The sequence below is a fragment of the Hordeum vulgare genome, chromosome 1H (genome assembly GCF_904849725.1).
Source record: "Hordeum vulgare subsp. vulgare chromosome 1H, MorexV3_pseudomolecules_assembly, whole genome shotgun sequence".
Lineage (NCBI taxonomy): Eukaryota > Viridiplantae > Streptophyta > Magnoliopsida > Poales > Poaceae > Hordeum > Hordeum vulgare.
Window position 1 is genome coordinate 433,948,179 of NC_058518.1, and position 14,957 is coordinate 433,963,135.

Below are 14,957 nucleotides of genomic sequence, written 5' to 3' on the forward strand. Positions count from 1 at the left end.
GCTTTGAAAAGGGATTCGATGGCCGACACAGCAAGACGGCCGGTTACAAGACGAACAACGAAGAACAAAGAAGCCACTTACCATTGGAGGCAGACGGGACCTGTTGAAGGGGGTCATCCCCCACGACCAGCTCCCGCTGTCATCCATGCGAGCGGTGGAGATAAGGTTCACCCTTCGCGCTACCACGCTGGGGGTGAACCTCTTGGTGGACAGCCTGCAGGGATCATGCCGGCCGCTCATTTGGCAGACCAGATGTGGCCGCCTCTGCAGCGGCAGGATCCAGCGGGTCACCATAGTGGTGAGCAGGTCGCGCCGAGGAGGCCGCTCTTCTCCAGGATTTCAAGGTGGGCACAGATCAGCGCCACCACGGGAATCGGCTTGGGGGTCTTCGCCGCCCAGTTCAACCTCGTCGGCGGGTCGATGTTGAACGGGGGCATGTTGAGGGCATCCTGGGCGGGGTCGGTGTTCTTCACATAGAAGAAGCCCTTCTGCCACTGCTTGATGGACTCCTGCAGCGACATCTGGGGGAAGCCCGACTTCGAGCGATGGTACACCAGCGCGGCTCCGCACGGCGTCATCGGGCGCGGTCCGGTGAGATTCTCCACCTCGGACTTCTCCATGGTGATGGATTGGTACTTGAAGAAGAACAAGTTGCGCCACAGATCAACGCGGGGCTCGATCCCCACAAAGCCCTCGCACAGGATCACAAAGGCCGACAGCTGCAGTATGGCGTTCGCGCGAGGTGATGCGGCTGCATGCCAAAGAAGTGAAGCCATTCAGAGAAAAGGCGCTGGCCGGAAGCCCGAAACCCCGGTAGAAATGCTCATTGAAGACCACGACCTCTCCCACTGCGGGTGTGGGAGCGGTCTCGGCGCCGGGGAATCGCACCAGCACCTGGGAGGCTGGGGGCAGCAGCCGGTGATGGCGGAGCGCCTCGATGTGCTCTTCGCCGATCTCGCTACCCAGCCAGGCTCCCTGCGACGAGGCCTTCTACGACGAGGACCTTTTCGAGTAAGAGCCGCCGGCCATGGCTGCGGGCGGCTGAAACTCGAAGGAGCTGGTGGCTTTGCGGCGACAAAGGCGAGGAAGACGAAGACGGCTAGCTCTTTCTCTCTGGGCTCAGGGAGGAAGAGAGCGTGGATGCGGGGCGAGAAGGGGTGCGAATGGTCTCCTCGGAACCCCCGCATCCCATTTAAACCCTATGAAGCATCGTGGGGAGGGGATCCGGTGCGCACGGGACCCCCACTAACCCCATGTATTACGGGCGGTAACGCTTCCCTAAGCCCAACCGTCGCAGTGTAAATCCGCAGAGGATCTCTCGCGCGGAGGCCGAGGGGGCGTCGTGGCGGGACCAAGGGCCCAGGCCCGGTCCCCATCACCAGTAATCACCATCATTACGTCAGGCAGGGCCTGGCACGTGGCGCTCTCTAGGCGACCTACGACAAAGCCGAGGCGTCGATTCGAAGCCAGCCGGTTTCGGAGCCGGCGCTCCCCGTCACAAATAGCGGCAGAAAATACCAAGGCAAATCATCAAGCCGGTCAGGTCGCACGCCCATAGGCGGCAGGCCTCTCCAGCTTCGGGGACTACTGTCGGGGCGATAACCCCGGGGTAGGCTCATCGAGCCTACTCCTTCATTTTCTGCCCAAAGGATATGAACAAACACAGTTTCCCAAGGCCCAAGTCTTCTGGCCGACTAGGCCACGCCTACCGGCTGGAGGACGAGTCTGCCATCTCTCTGGCCGGCCAGGCAAACCCTGCCGGCTAGAGTCGAGACGGTTACCTCTTCCTGACCGGCTTGGTCAGTCCAGCCGACTAGGAACGAGGCGGCCGTGCCCTAGCCGGCTAACCAAGCAGGCTAGCCGGCCGAGGATCACAAGTCACATCAGATCGTAGGTCAGGATGAGACCCTACGACTAAATGTAGCTACGCGTCAGCAAAGGTACTTGATCGGATCGTCCGGCAAGTACGAGCGTCGGCGGCTGATACGTCCATTTTGCATCATGCTTTCATGTTCATATTTATCGCTTTATAGACTGTTATTATACTTTGTGGTACCATACTTATGCCTTTCTCTCTTATTTTGCAAGGCTTATTTGAAGAGGGAGAATACCGGCAGCTGGAATTCTGGACTGGAAAAGGAGCAAGTCTGAGTCCTCTATTATGCGCAACTCCAAATGCCCTGAAAATCAACGTGGAATTTTTTGGGACTATATAAAAAATACTGGGCGAAAGAAGTGTCAGAGGGGAGCTGCCAGGGGCCCACAAGCCTGGTTGCCGCGGCCTACACCCCTAGCTGCGGAAACAAGGCTTGTGGGCACCCTGGTGGCCCACTGGCCCCCTCTTTTGCTATATGAAGGGTTTCGTCCGAGAAAAAATTAAGGTGGAGCTTTTTCTTGGATTCTCCGCCGCCACGAGGCGGAACTTGAGCGGAACCAATCTAGAGCTCCGGCAGGACGATCCTGCCGGGGAAATTTCCTTCCCGGAGGGGGAAATCATCGCCATCGTCATCACCAACACTCCTCTCGTCGGAGGGGAGTCATCTCCATCAACATCTTCATCAGGACCATCTCCTCTCCAAACCCTAGTTCATCTCTTTGTAGCCAATCTCCATCTCGCGACTTCGATTGGTACTTATAAGGTTGCTAGTAGTGTTGATTTCTCTTTGTAGTTGATGCTAGTTGGATTACTTGGTGGACGAGTTTACGTTTAGATCCTTGATGCTACTCATTACACCTCTGATCATGATTATGATTATGCTTTGTGAGAAGTTACTTTTGTTCCTGAGGACATGGGATAAGTCATGCTGATAATAGTCATGTGAGTTTGGTATTCGTTCGGTATTTTGATATGTTGTATGTTCTCTTTTCCTGTAATGGTGTTATGTAAACATCGACTACATAACACTTCACCATCTTTGGGCCTAGAGGAAGGCATTGGGGAGTAGTAAGTAGATGATGGGTTCCTAGAGTGACAGAAGCTTAAACCCCAGTCTATGCGTTAGTTCGGAAGGGGCTGATTTGGATCCACTAGTTTAATGCTATGGTTAGACGTTGTCTTAATTCTTCTTTCGTAGTTGCGGATGCTTGCGAGAGGGGTTAATCATTAGTGGGATGCTTGTCCAAGTAAGGGCAGTACCCAAGCGCCGGTCCACCCACATATCAAACTATCAAAGTAACGAACGCAAATCATATGAACATGATGAAACTAGCATGACAGAAATTCCCGTGTGTCCTCGGGAGCGTTTTTCCTCTTATAAGACTTTGTTCAGGCTTGTCCCTTGCTACAAAAGGGATTGGGCCACTTTTCTGCACCGTTGCTACTACTTGTTAGTTGTTACTTTTCGCTTGCTACATTTCACCTCACTACACCATCACTTGTTACCGCTACTTTCAGTGCTTGCAGTTACTACCTTGCTGAAAACCGTTTATCAGAGCCTTCTTCTCCTCGTTGGGTTCGGCACTCTTACTTATCAAAAGGACTACGATTGACCCCCTATACTTGTGGGTCATCAAGACCCTTTTCTGGCGCCGTTGCCGGGGAGTGAAGCACCTTTGGTAAGTGGAATTTGATAAGGAAACATTTATTTACTGTGCTGAAATTTATTGTCACTTGTCACTATGGAAACTGTTCCTTTGAGGAATTTGTTCGGGGTATCTTCACCACGAACGGAAGCACGAGGGGTTGCTCCTCAACCTGAGGTACCTACTGAAAATATATTTTATTAAATTCCTTCAGGTATGCTTGAGAAACTGCTGGCTATCCTTTTACAGGAGATGGATCATTACATCCAGACTTGCATGTGATCTATGTAGATGAAGTTTGTGGTTTATTTAAGCTTGCAGGTTTGCGCGAGGATTAGGTAAATAAGTAAGTCTTTCCTTTATCTTTGAAGGATAAGGCGTTGCCATGGTATAGGCTATGTGATGATACAGGATCATGGGACTACAATCTGTTGAAATTGGAATTTCATCAAAATTTTTATCCTATGCATTTAGTACATCGTGCTCGGAATTATATTTATAACTTTTGGACTTGTGGCAGGGAAAGCATAGCTCAAGCTTGGGGGAGGCTTAAATCAATGCTATATTCATGCCCCAATCATGAGCTCTCGAGAGAAATTATCACTCAAAACTTTTATGCTCGGCTTACTCATGAAGATCGTACCATGCTTGACACTTCTTGTACCGGTTCTTTTATGAAGAAGGATATTAAGCACAAGTGGAATTTATTGGAAAGAATCAAACGTAACTCTGAAGTTTGGGAGCTTGAAGAAGGTAAGGAGTCAGGTATGAATTTCCAGTTTGATTGCGTTAAATCTTTTGTTGAAACAAACACTTCTAGAGATTTTAGCGCTAAGTATGGACTTGACTCTGAGATAGTAGCTTCTCTATGGAATCTTTTGCTGCTCATGTTGATCTTCCCAAAGAGAAGTGGTTTAAGTATCATCCGCCCGTATAAGTCAACATAGTTAAACCCAATCTAGTTGGAGAGAAAGTCATTGCCTTTAGTGATCCTATTGTTCCTTGTGCCTACGCTGAGAAACCACCTTACCCTGCTAGGAAAAAGGATTATTCTAAAGCTCCAACGGTGATTCGTAGGGGTTACATTACACCACTTGCACCCCCTGAGGAAATTAGAGTTGAACCTAGTGTTGCTATTATCAAAGATCTCTTAGCCGAAGACATAGACAGGCATGTTAGCAAATTCTGTGAGGACTCCGCTAGAATTGCTAAACCTCACGCGAAAGACAAATACGAACCTGTAGTTGGCCTGCCCGTTGTTTCTATCAAGATAGGAGATCACTGTTATCATGGTTTATGTGATATGGGTGCTAGTGTTAGTGCAATACCCCGGTCCCTATATGATGAAATCAAAGATGAGATTGCACCTGCTAAGTTAGAACCCATTGATGTCACTATTACGCTAGCTAATAGAGACACTATCTGCCCTGTGGGCATTGTGAGAGACGTAGAAGTCCTGTGTGGTAAGACGAAGTATCCTACTGATTTCCTCGTCCTTGCTACTACACAAGACAGATTTTGTCCCATCATATTTGGTAGACCCTTTCTCAACACTGTCAATGCTCATATTGATTGTGTTAAACATACTGCCACTGTTAGTTTCGAGGGTGTGTCTCATGAATTTAACTTCTCCAAGTTTGGAAGACAACCCCATGAAAAAGGGTCGTTTGGTAGGGATGAAATCATTGCTCTTTCCTCTATTGCTGTACCTCCTACGGATCCTTTAGAGCAATATCTGCTTGAGCATGAAAATGATATGCATATGGATGAAAGAGATGAGATAGATAAAACCGTTTTCGAACAATATCCTATTCTCAAGAATAATCTGCCTGTTGAACTGCTTGGGGATCCTCCCCCACCAAAGGGTGATCCTGTGTTCGAGCTAAAACAGTTACCAGATACACTTAAGTATGCCTATCTTGATGAAAAGGAGATATATCCTGTTATTATTAGTGCTCACCTCTCGAATCTCGAAGAGAAGAAGTTATTACAAACTTTGAGGAAGCACTGTGCTGCTATTGGATATACTCTTGATGATCTTAAGGGTATTAGTCCCACTCTATGTTAGCACAAGATTAAAACTGAGCCTGATTCTAAGCCAGTTGCTGATCATCAACGGAGATTAAATCCGAGGATGAAAGAGGCCGTGAGAAAAGAAATATTAAAGCTTCTGGAAGCAGGAATCATTTATCCTGTTGCTCATAGTGATTGGGTAAGTCTAGTACATTGCGTACCAAAGAAGGGAGGTATCACCGTCGTTCCTAATGATAAGAATGAACTAATCCCACAATGGATTGTTACTGGCTATAGGATAGTGATAGACTTCCGGAAACTGAACAAGGCAACCAGGAAAGACCATTATCCTTTGTCGTTTATCGACCAAATGCTAGAAAGGCTATCTAAACACACGCACTTCTTCTTTCTAGACGGTTATTCTGGTTTCTCGCAAATACCTGTTGCACAATCTGATCAGGAGAAAACCACTTACACCTGCCCCTTCGGTACCTTTGCTTATAGACGTATGCCTTTTGGCTTGTGCAATGCACCTGCCACGTTTCAAAGATGTATGATGGCTATGTTCTCTGACTTTTGTGAAAAGATTGTTGAGGTTTTCATGGATGATTTCTCTGTTTACGGTTCTTCCTTTGACGATTGCCTCGGCAACCTTGATCGAGTCTTACAGAGATGCAAAGATACCAACCTCGTCTTGAACTGGGAGAAGTGCCACTTCATGGTTAATGAAGGCATCATCTTAGGACACAAAATCTCTGAGAAAGGCATTGAAGTTGATAAAGCTAAGGTTGATGCAATTGAGAAAATGCCTTGCCCCACAGATATCAGAGGTATACGAAGTTTCCTAGGTCATGCTGGTTTCTATAGAAGGTTCATTAAAGACTTCTCTAAGATTTCTAGGCCTCTTACCAACCTCTTGCAGAAGGATGTTCCTTTTGTTTTTGATGAGGATTGTGAGGAAGCTTTAGAAATACTTAAGAAGGCCTTGATAACCGCACCTATTGTTCAACCACCTGATTGGAACTTGCCCTTTGATATCATGTGCGATGCTAGTGATTATGTTGTTGGTGTTGTTCTAGGACAAAGAGTTGACAAGAAGTTGAATGTGATTCACTACATTAGTAAAACTCTAGACAGTTCCCAAAGAAACTATGCCACTACGGAGAAGGAGTTTTTAGCAGTCGTGTTTGCATGTGAAAAGTTCAGATCTTATATAGTTGACTCCAAAGTCACTATTCACTCTGATCATGCTGCTATTAAGTACCTTATGGAGACGAAGGACGCTAAGCCTAGGCTAATCAGATGGTTTCTCCTGCTACAGGAATTTGATTTGCACGTTGTTGACCGAAAGGGTGCTGATAACCCTGTAGCACATAACTTGTCTAGGCTAGTGAATGTCCTTGATGACCCACGACCTATTGATGTCAGCTTTCCTGATGAGCAATTGAATGTCATCCGCAGTTCACATAGTGCACCGTGGTATGTTGATTACGCAAACTATATCGTAGCCAAATACATACCACCCAGTTTCACCTACGAGCAAAAGAAGAAATTCTTCTTTGATTTGAGGCACTACTTTTGGGATGATCCTCACCTTTATAGGGAAGGAGTAGATGGTGTTATTAGACATTGTGTGCCTGAACATGAATAGGGACAGATCCTGCAGAAGTGTCATTCCGAAGCCTACGGAGGACACCATGCTGGAGACAGAACTGCTCATAAGGTATTGCAATCAGGTTTCCATTGGCCCACTCTCTTCAAGGATGCCCGTAAGTTTGTCTTGTCTTGTGACGAATGCCAAAGAATAGGGAACATCAGTAAGCGTCAGGAAATGCCTATGAACTATTCAGTTGTCATTGAACCATTTAATGTCTGGGGCTTTGATTATATGGGACCTTTCCCGAGTTCCAATGGGTATACTCACATCTTAGTTGCTGTGGATTACATCACTAAGTGGGTAGAAGCTATCCCCACTAGAAATGCTGATCACCACACCTCTATTAAGATGCTTAAAGAAGTCATTTTCCCAAGATTTGGAGTCCCTAGATATGTGATGACTGATGGCGGTTCACACTTCATTCATGGTGTTTTCCGCAAGATGCTCGCTAAGTATGATGTCAACCATAGAGTTGCATCTCCTTATCATCCTCAGTCTAGTGGTCAAGTGGAGTTGAGTAATAGGGAGATCAAATTGATCTTACAAAAGACTGTCAATAGATGTCGAAAGAATTGGTCCAGCAAACTTGACGATGCATTATGGGCTTATAGGACTGCTTATAAGAATCCCATGGGCATGTCACCGTATAAAATGGTTTACGGTAAGGCATGTCATTTACCTCTTGAGCTGGAATACAAAGCTTATTGGGCAATCAAAGAGCTCAACTTCGATTTCAAACTTGTCGGTGAGAAGCGGTTGTTTGATATCAGCTCATTAGATGAATGGAGGGCCCAGGCACATGGGAATGCCAAGTTGTTCTAGGAAAAGGTTAAGAGATGGCACGATAAAAGAATACAAAAACGAGAGTTCAATGTAGGTGATTATGTCCTGCTATACAATTCTCGCTTAAGATTCTTCGCAGACAAGCTTCTCTCTAAATGGGAAGGTCCCTACGTTGTCGAGGAAGTTTATCGTTCTGGTGCCATCAAAATCAATAACACGGAAGGTAATTTTCCTAGAGTGGTAAATGGGCAAAGAATCAAGCATTATATCTCTCGTACTCCCATAAATGTTGAGACCAATATCATCAATATCATAACTCCACAGGAGTACATAAGGGATGTTTATCAGCCTGTTTCAGACCCTGAAAACGAAGAGGTATGTGTTTCGGTAAGTAATTGGACTCCGAAACTTTTCCAATAGGAAATTTTCTCCATTTTGGAATTTATGGAAAATTAGAAAAATAGAAAGCAGTCCGGAGAGTGCACGAGGCGGCCACAAGCTTGGTTGCCACGACCTCCCCCTGGCCATGGCAACAGGGCTTGTGGGCACCTCGTGTGCCTCCCGGACTCCGTTGTCTTGCGGAGCACTCCTTCTGGTCCAGAAAAAAATCATTATATATACGCCCGAGGGTTTTGATCTCAGTATCGCACAGTTTTCGTCTGTTTTCGTTTCGAGCGTGTTTCTCTTGCAGATCTAGATCGTCATGACTTCCCCAAAAGTTCCTAAGGATAAGATCTTCGAGAAGGTCATCAATCCCTACCTCACGGAAGTATTGCAGCACCCCCAATCTATCAAGATGAGCGAGGGGATGTTGCACATCCGTGACCGGAAGCATGGAGACGAGGCTCGAAGCAATGGAGCAACAAGTCTTCAAGTGCCAAGGGATGGTGGAGCGTGGACTCAACGCCAACCACATGATGATCACGGAGTTCACCAACAATCACAAGATGGATGCCATTGACATTGGGAAGCACCTCTCCAGGCTCTATGACAGGGTTGATCAACTCCAGGTCCAGATCTATGACCTGCAGAACCAAAACTGTGAGTATGAGTATAGTTTTAAATCAATACGGTTGGTTGCAGATTTGAGGATTCTGGCGACTCGTTCATCCTGCCATGATGGAGCACCTATGCCTTGATAGACAGAGGATCAAACTCATGTTGCAACTTCACCACCATCACCACCAAAGGAAGACAACTAAGCATTGGTATGGGCAACTCCCTTGGCTTATGCCAAGCTTGGGGGAGTTGCCCGGGTATCGTATCACCTTTATATCTTTTGCTTTTACCTTTGTTTTAGTTCTTTCCTTTTTAGTTTTTATTTGTTCTCTTAGTGGAATAAGTCTTTAGTGTTTAGTTTGAGTCTTTTGCCTTGTGTTTCCCCCGATGTATTCGAGCTTGCGAGCTATATAATAAAGAGTATCTTAGTCAAGGGCTTTGTTTTGTGTCGTGATCAAAAGTATGAAAAGAAATATAGCATGAAAGATCATGAGATGATCTTATGGAAAGTGATAGCTTCACATATAAAACGTATTATGATTGAAAATTGTTAGAATAGACCAACATAGACCTCAGTCATTGTTGCAATTAATAAGAAGTAATAAGGAAAGAGAGGTTCACATATAAATATATCAGCTTAGACACTTTCTATAATTGTGAGCACTCACCAAACTATTACATTCTTAGAAGTAGATGTTGGACAAGAAAGATAACATAATGAATTGTGTTTGCTTGGTTCCAAACAATGTTATATGATTAGAGATCCCTTAGCATGTGACGATTGCATCCACCTCATACTAGCCAAAACTCCCGCACCAAGTAGAGATACTACTTGTGCATCCATAAACCTTCATCCCAGTTTTACCATGAGTGTCCACCATACCTACCTATGGATTGAATAAGATCCCTCAAGTAAGTTGTCATCGGTGCAAGCAATAAAAATTGCTCTCTAATATTTATGATCGATTGGTGTATGGAAAATAAGCTTTGTACAAACGTGTGATGAGGAAGACATAAAAGCGACAGACTGCATAATAAAGTTCTTTATCACAGGAGGCAATATAAAGCAACGTTCCTCCGCACTAAGAGGACACACATCCAAACCTCAAAAGCGCATGAGAACCTGTGCTTCCCTCTGCGAAGGGCCTATCTTGTACATTTACTTTTTGCCCTTGTAAGAGTCATGGTGATCTTCACCAATTCCTTATTTAGCCTTTTTCTTGGTGAACGTCATATGCTTGGGAAAGATCTATATTCATATATCAACTTGGAGATGAGTACTTATGCTTTATTATTGTTGACTTTACCCTTGAGGAAAATGGTTGGGAGGCAAAATTATAAGCCCCTATCTTTCTCTATGTCCAACTGAAACTTTGATACCATGAGTACCCCGTGAGTTGTAATAATTGTGGAAAACAAAAGAGATGATTGACTATGTGGACTTGCTTTACAAGGTCTTATTTGACTCTTTCTGATGATATGATAAATTGCAATTGCTTCAATGACTATGGACCGTTGTTGGCTACTTCTCGGTAAGGTTTTTTTATTTCATACTTTGCTTTGTGATGGAATTGTTACTTTCCCATAAGAATTTCTATGATGTATTGCTGTTCTATGTGTGATCATGATGCCCTCATGTCCGTATTATGTTTTATCGACACCTTCATCCCTAAACATGTGGACATGTTTATGGATCTTGGTTTTCGCTTGAGGACAAGCGAGGTCTAAGCTTGGGGGAGTCGATACGTCCATTTTGCATCATGCTTTCATGTTGATATTTATCGCTTTATGGACTGTTATTATACTTTGTGGTACCATACTTATGCCTTTTCTCTCTTATTTTGCAAGGTTTAGTTGAAGAGGTAGAATACCGGCAGCTGGAATTCTGGACTGAAAAAGGAGCAAGTCCGAGTCCTCTATTCTGCGCAACTCCAAATGCCCTGAAAATCAACATGGAATTTTTTGGGAATATATAAAAAATACTAGGCGAAAGAAGTGTCAGAGGGGAGCTGCCAGGGGCCCACAAGCCTGGTTGCCGCGGCCTACCCCCTGGCCGCGGCAACAGGGCTTGTGGGCACCCTGGTGGCCCACTGGCCCCCCTCTTTTGCTATATGAAGGGTTTCGTCCGAGAAAAAATTAAGGTGGAGCTTTTTCATGGATTCTCCGCCGCCACGAGGCGGAGCTTGAGCAGAACCAATCTAGAGCTCCGGCAGGACGATCCTGCCGGGGAAACTTCCCTCTCGGAGGGGGAAATCGTCGCCATCGTCATCACCAACACTCCTCTCGTCGGAGGGGAGTCATCTCTATCAACATCTTCATCAGCACCATCTCCTCTCCAAACCCTAGTTCATCTCTTGTAACCAATCTCCATCTCGCGACTCCGATTCGTACTTGTAAGGTTGCTAGTAATGTTGATTACTCTTTGTAGTTGATGCTAGTTGGATTACTTGGTGGAAGAGTTTATGTTCAGATCCTTGATGCTACTCATTACATCTCTGATCATGATTATGATTATGCTTCGTGAGTAGTTACTTTTGTTCCTCAGGACATGGGTTATGTCATGCTGATAATAGTCATGTGAATTTGGTATTCGTTCGGTATTTTGATATGCTGTATGTTGTCTTTTCCTCTAGTGGTGTTATGTGAACGTCGACTACATAACACTTCACCATCTTTGGGCCTAGAGGAAGGCATTGGGGAGTAGTAAGTAGATGATGGGTTGCTAGAGTGATAGAAGGTTAAACCGTAGTCTATGCGTTGCTTCGTAAGGGGCTGATTTGGATCCACTAGTTTAATGCTATGGTTAGACGTTGTCTTATTTCTTCTTTCGTAGTTGCGGATGCTTGCGAGAGGGGTTAATCATAAGTGGGATGCTTGTCCAAGTAAGGGCAGTACTCAAGCGCCAGTCCACCCACATATCAAACTATCAAAGTAATGAACGCGAATCATATGAATATGATGAAACTAGCATGACAGAAATTCCCGTGTGTCCTCGGGAGCATTTTTCCTCTTATAAGACTTTGTTCAAGTTTGTCCCTTGCTACAAAAGGGATTGGGCCACTTTGCTGCACCGTTGCTAGTACTTGTTACTAGTTACTTTTCGCTTGCTATGTTTCACCTCACTACACCATCACTTGTTACCGCTACTTTCAGTGCTTGCAGTTATTACCTTGATGAAAACCGTTTATCAGAGCCTTCTTCTCCTCGTTGGGTTCGACACTCTTACTTATCGAAAGGACTACGATTGATCCCCTATACTTGTGGGTCATCATCGGTCACGCCGCTGACCTACCCCGGCTCTCATCCATCACCTAGCATAGTGTCGGACCGTCACACTCCCACTCCATTACTGCACTCGGTGTGGGGAACAGTGGAGGCGGTCGTACTACCTGCCCATGATGAATCTCGCTGGACGATGCTCGACGTACAGTGCGTGCTCGGCGTCAACCTTACGCGAGAGATCTATTGGCCAGCCGGCGGGTCCCATAGCCAATCGAGACCATGCAGTCGGTGGGCCCCTCAAGCGACAAGACAAGACACTCGTGGGCCCCTGGTCAGCCGGCGAGGCTGCCAGCCGGGTCCCACTCTTGTACCCTTTATCCATATGTAGGCGGTGGGTTCGCATATAAAACCCCCGGTCGCCCTTCATAGGGGGATCCGATCAGTCGACAGACGAGCAACACTTCATACCCACCAACCGCATAGAGAGAGGCAGAGACGAGCCGGCTACTCCCCTCTTACTTCTCCCAACACAGCTCGAGGAGCGATATTGTAATCCATTCATACACATCAAACACTCCGGCAGGACTACGGGTCTTATCTCTACGGAGAGCCCTGAACCTGGGTACATCATGCGTTCCATGCTTGTACCAACCTCATTCCCAGCGCCCTCCTTCGTCCCTTCGGTTCTCACCGACTTTAGCCTACCTATGGCATATGGTGAGTACTCACCGACAAAAAGGATGCTTCATTCGTTTTTGATGATTATTGTGTAGAAGCATTTGAAATTGTTAAGAAAGCCTTGATCAATGCACCTTTTGTTCAACCACCTGATTGGAACCTACCCTTTGAAATTATGTGTGATGCTAGTGATTATGTTGTTGGTGTTGTTCTAGGGCAAAGAGTTGATAAGAAATTAAATGTCATCCATTACGATAGTAAAACTCTAGACAGTGCTCAAAGAAACTACGCTACCACTGAAAAGGACTTTTTAGAAGTTGTGTTTGCTTGCGATAAGTTTAGACCTTATATTGTTGATTCCAAAGTAACTGTTCACACTGATCACGCTGCTATTAAGTACCTTATGGAAAAGAAAGGTGCTAAACCTAGAGTTATTAGATGGGTTCTTCTGCTACAAGAATTTGATTTGCATATTACTGATAGAAAGGGCGCTGATAACCCCGTAGCAGATAACTTGTCCAGATTAGAGAATGCTCTGGATGACCCACTACCTATTGATGATAGCTTACCTGATGAACAATTAGCTATCATAAATGCTTCATGCAATGCTCCTTGGTATGGTGATTATGCTAACTACATTGTTGCTAAATTTATACCGCCTAGCTTCACATACCAACAAAACAAAAAGTTCTTCTATGATTTAAGACATTGCTTTTGGGACCATCCACACCTTTATAAAGAAGGAGTAGATGGTATTTTTAGATGTTGTGTACCTGAGCATGAACAGGGACATATCCTATACAAGTGTCACTTCGAGGCCTACGGAGGACATCAGGCTCGAGATAGAACTGCACACAAGGTATTACAATCTGGTTTTTATTGACCTACTCTCTTCAAGGATGCTCATAAGTTTGTCTTGTCTTGTGATGAATGTCAAAGAATTGTTAATATTAGTAGACGTCAGGAAATACCTACGAATTACTCTCTAGTTATTGAACCATTTGATGTTTGGGCTTTGGATTATATGGGACCTTTTCCAGAATCCAACAGGTATACTCATATTCTAGTTGGTGTTGATTATGTTACTAAGTGGGTAGAAGTTATTCAAACTAGTAGTGCTGATCATAACACTTCTATTAAAATGCTGAAATAAGGTATTTTCCCTAGATTTGGAGTCCCTAAATATTTAATGGCTGATGGTGGTTCACACTTTATTCATGGTGCTTTCCGTAAATTGCTTGCTAAGTATGATGTTAACCATAGAACTGCATCTCCTTATCATTCCCAGTCAAGTGGGCAAGTAGAATTGAGCAATAGAGAAATTAAATTGATCTGGCAAAAGACCATTAATAGATCTAGAAAGAGTTGGTCTACGAAACTTGATGATGCATTATGGGCTTATAGAATCGCTTACAAAAACCCTATGGGTATGTCTCCATATAAAATGGTCTATGGTAAAGCATGTCACTTACTCTAGAGCTAGAAGATAAAGCTTATTGGGCAATTAAAGAGCTTAACTATGATTTCAAACTTGCTGGTGAAAAGAGGTTATTTGACATTAGCTCACTTGATAAATGGAGAATCCAGGCCTATGAGAATGCCAAGTTGTTTAAAGAAAAGGTTAAGAGATGGCATGATAAAAGGATACAAAAGCGTGAATTCAATATAGGTGATCATGTATTGCTATACAATTCTCGTTTAAGATTTTTTGCATGAAAACTTCACTCTAAATGGGAAGGTCCTTACATTATCGAGGAAGTATATCGTTCCGGTGCCATCTTGATCAACACCACCGAAGGCACAAATCCGAAGGAGGTAAATGGGCAAAGAATCAAATATACAGGTACTCCCATAAATGTTGAAACTAATATTATCAATACCATAACTCCGAAAGAGTACGTTAGGGAGACCTATCAGAACGTCTCAGACCCCGAAAAGGAATAGGTATGTGCTACGGTAAGCAAACCGACCCCAAAACGGTTCCAATGGCAGTTTTTACCAGTTTTGGAATATTAAAAAAATTAGGGAAATTTAAAGAAGTCCGAAGCGTGCACGAGGAGGCGACAAGCTAGGGGCATGGCCT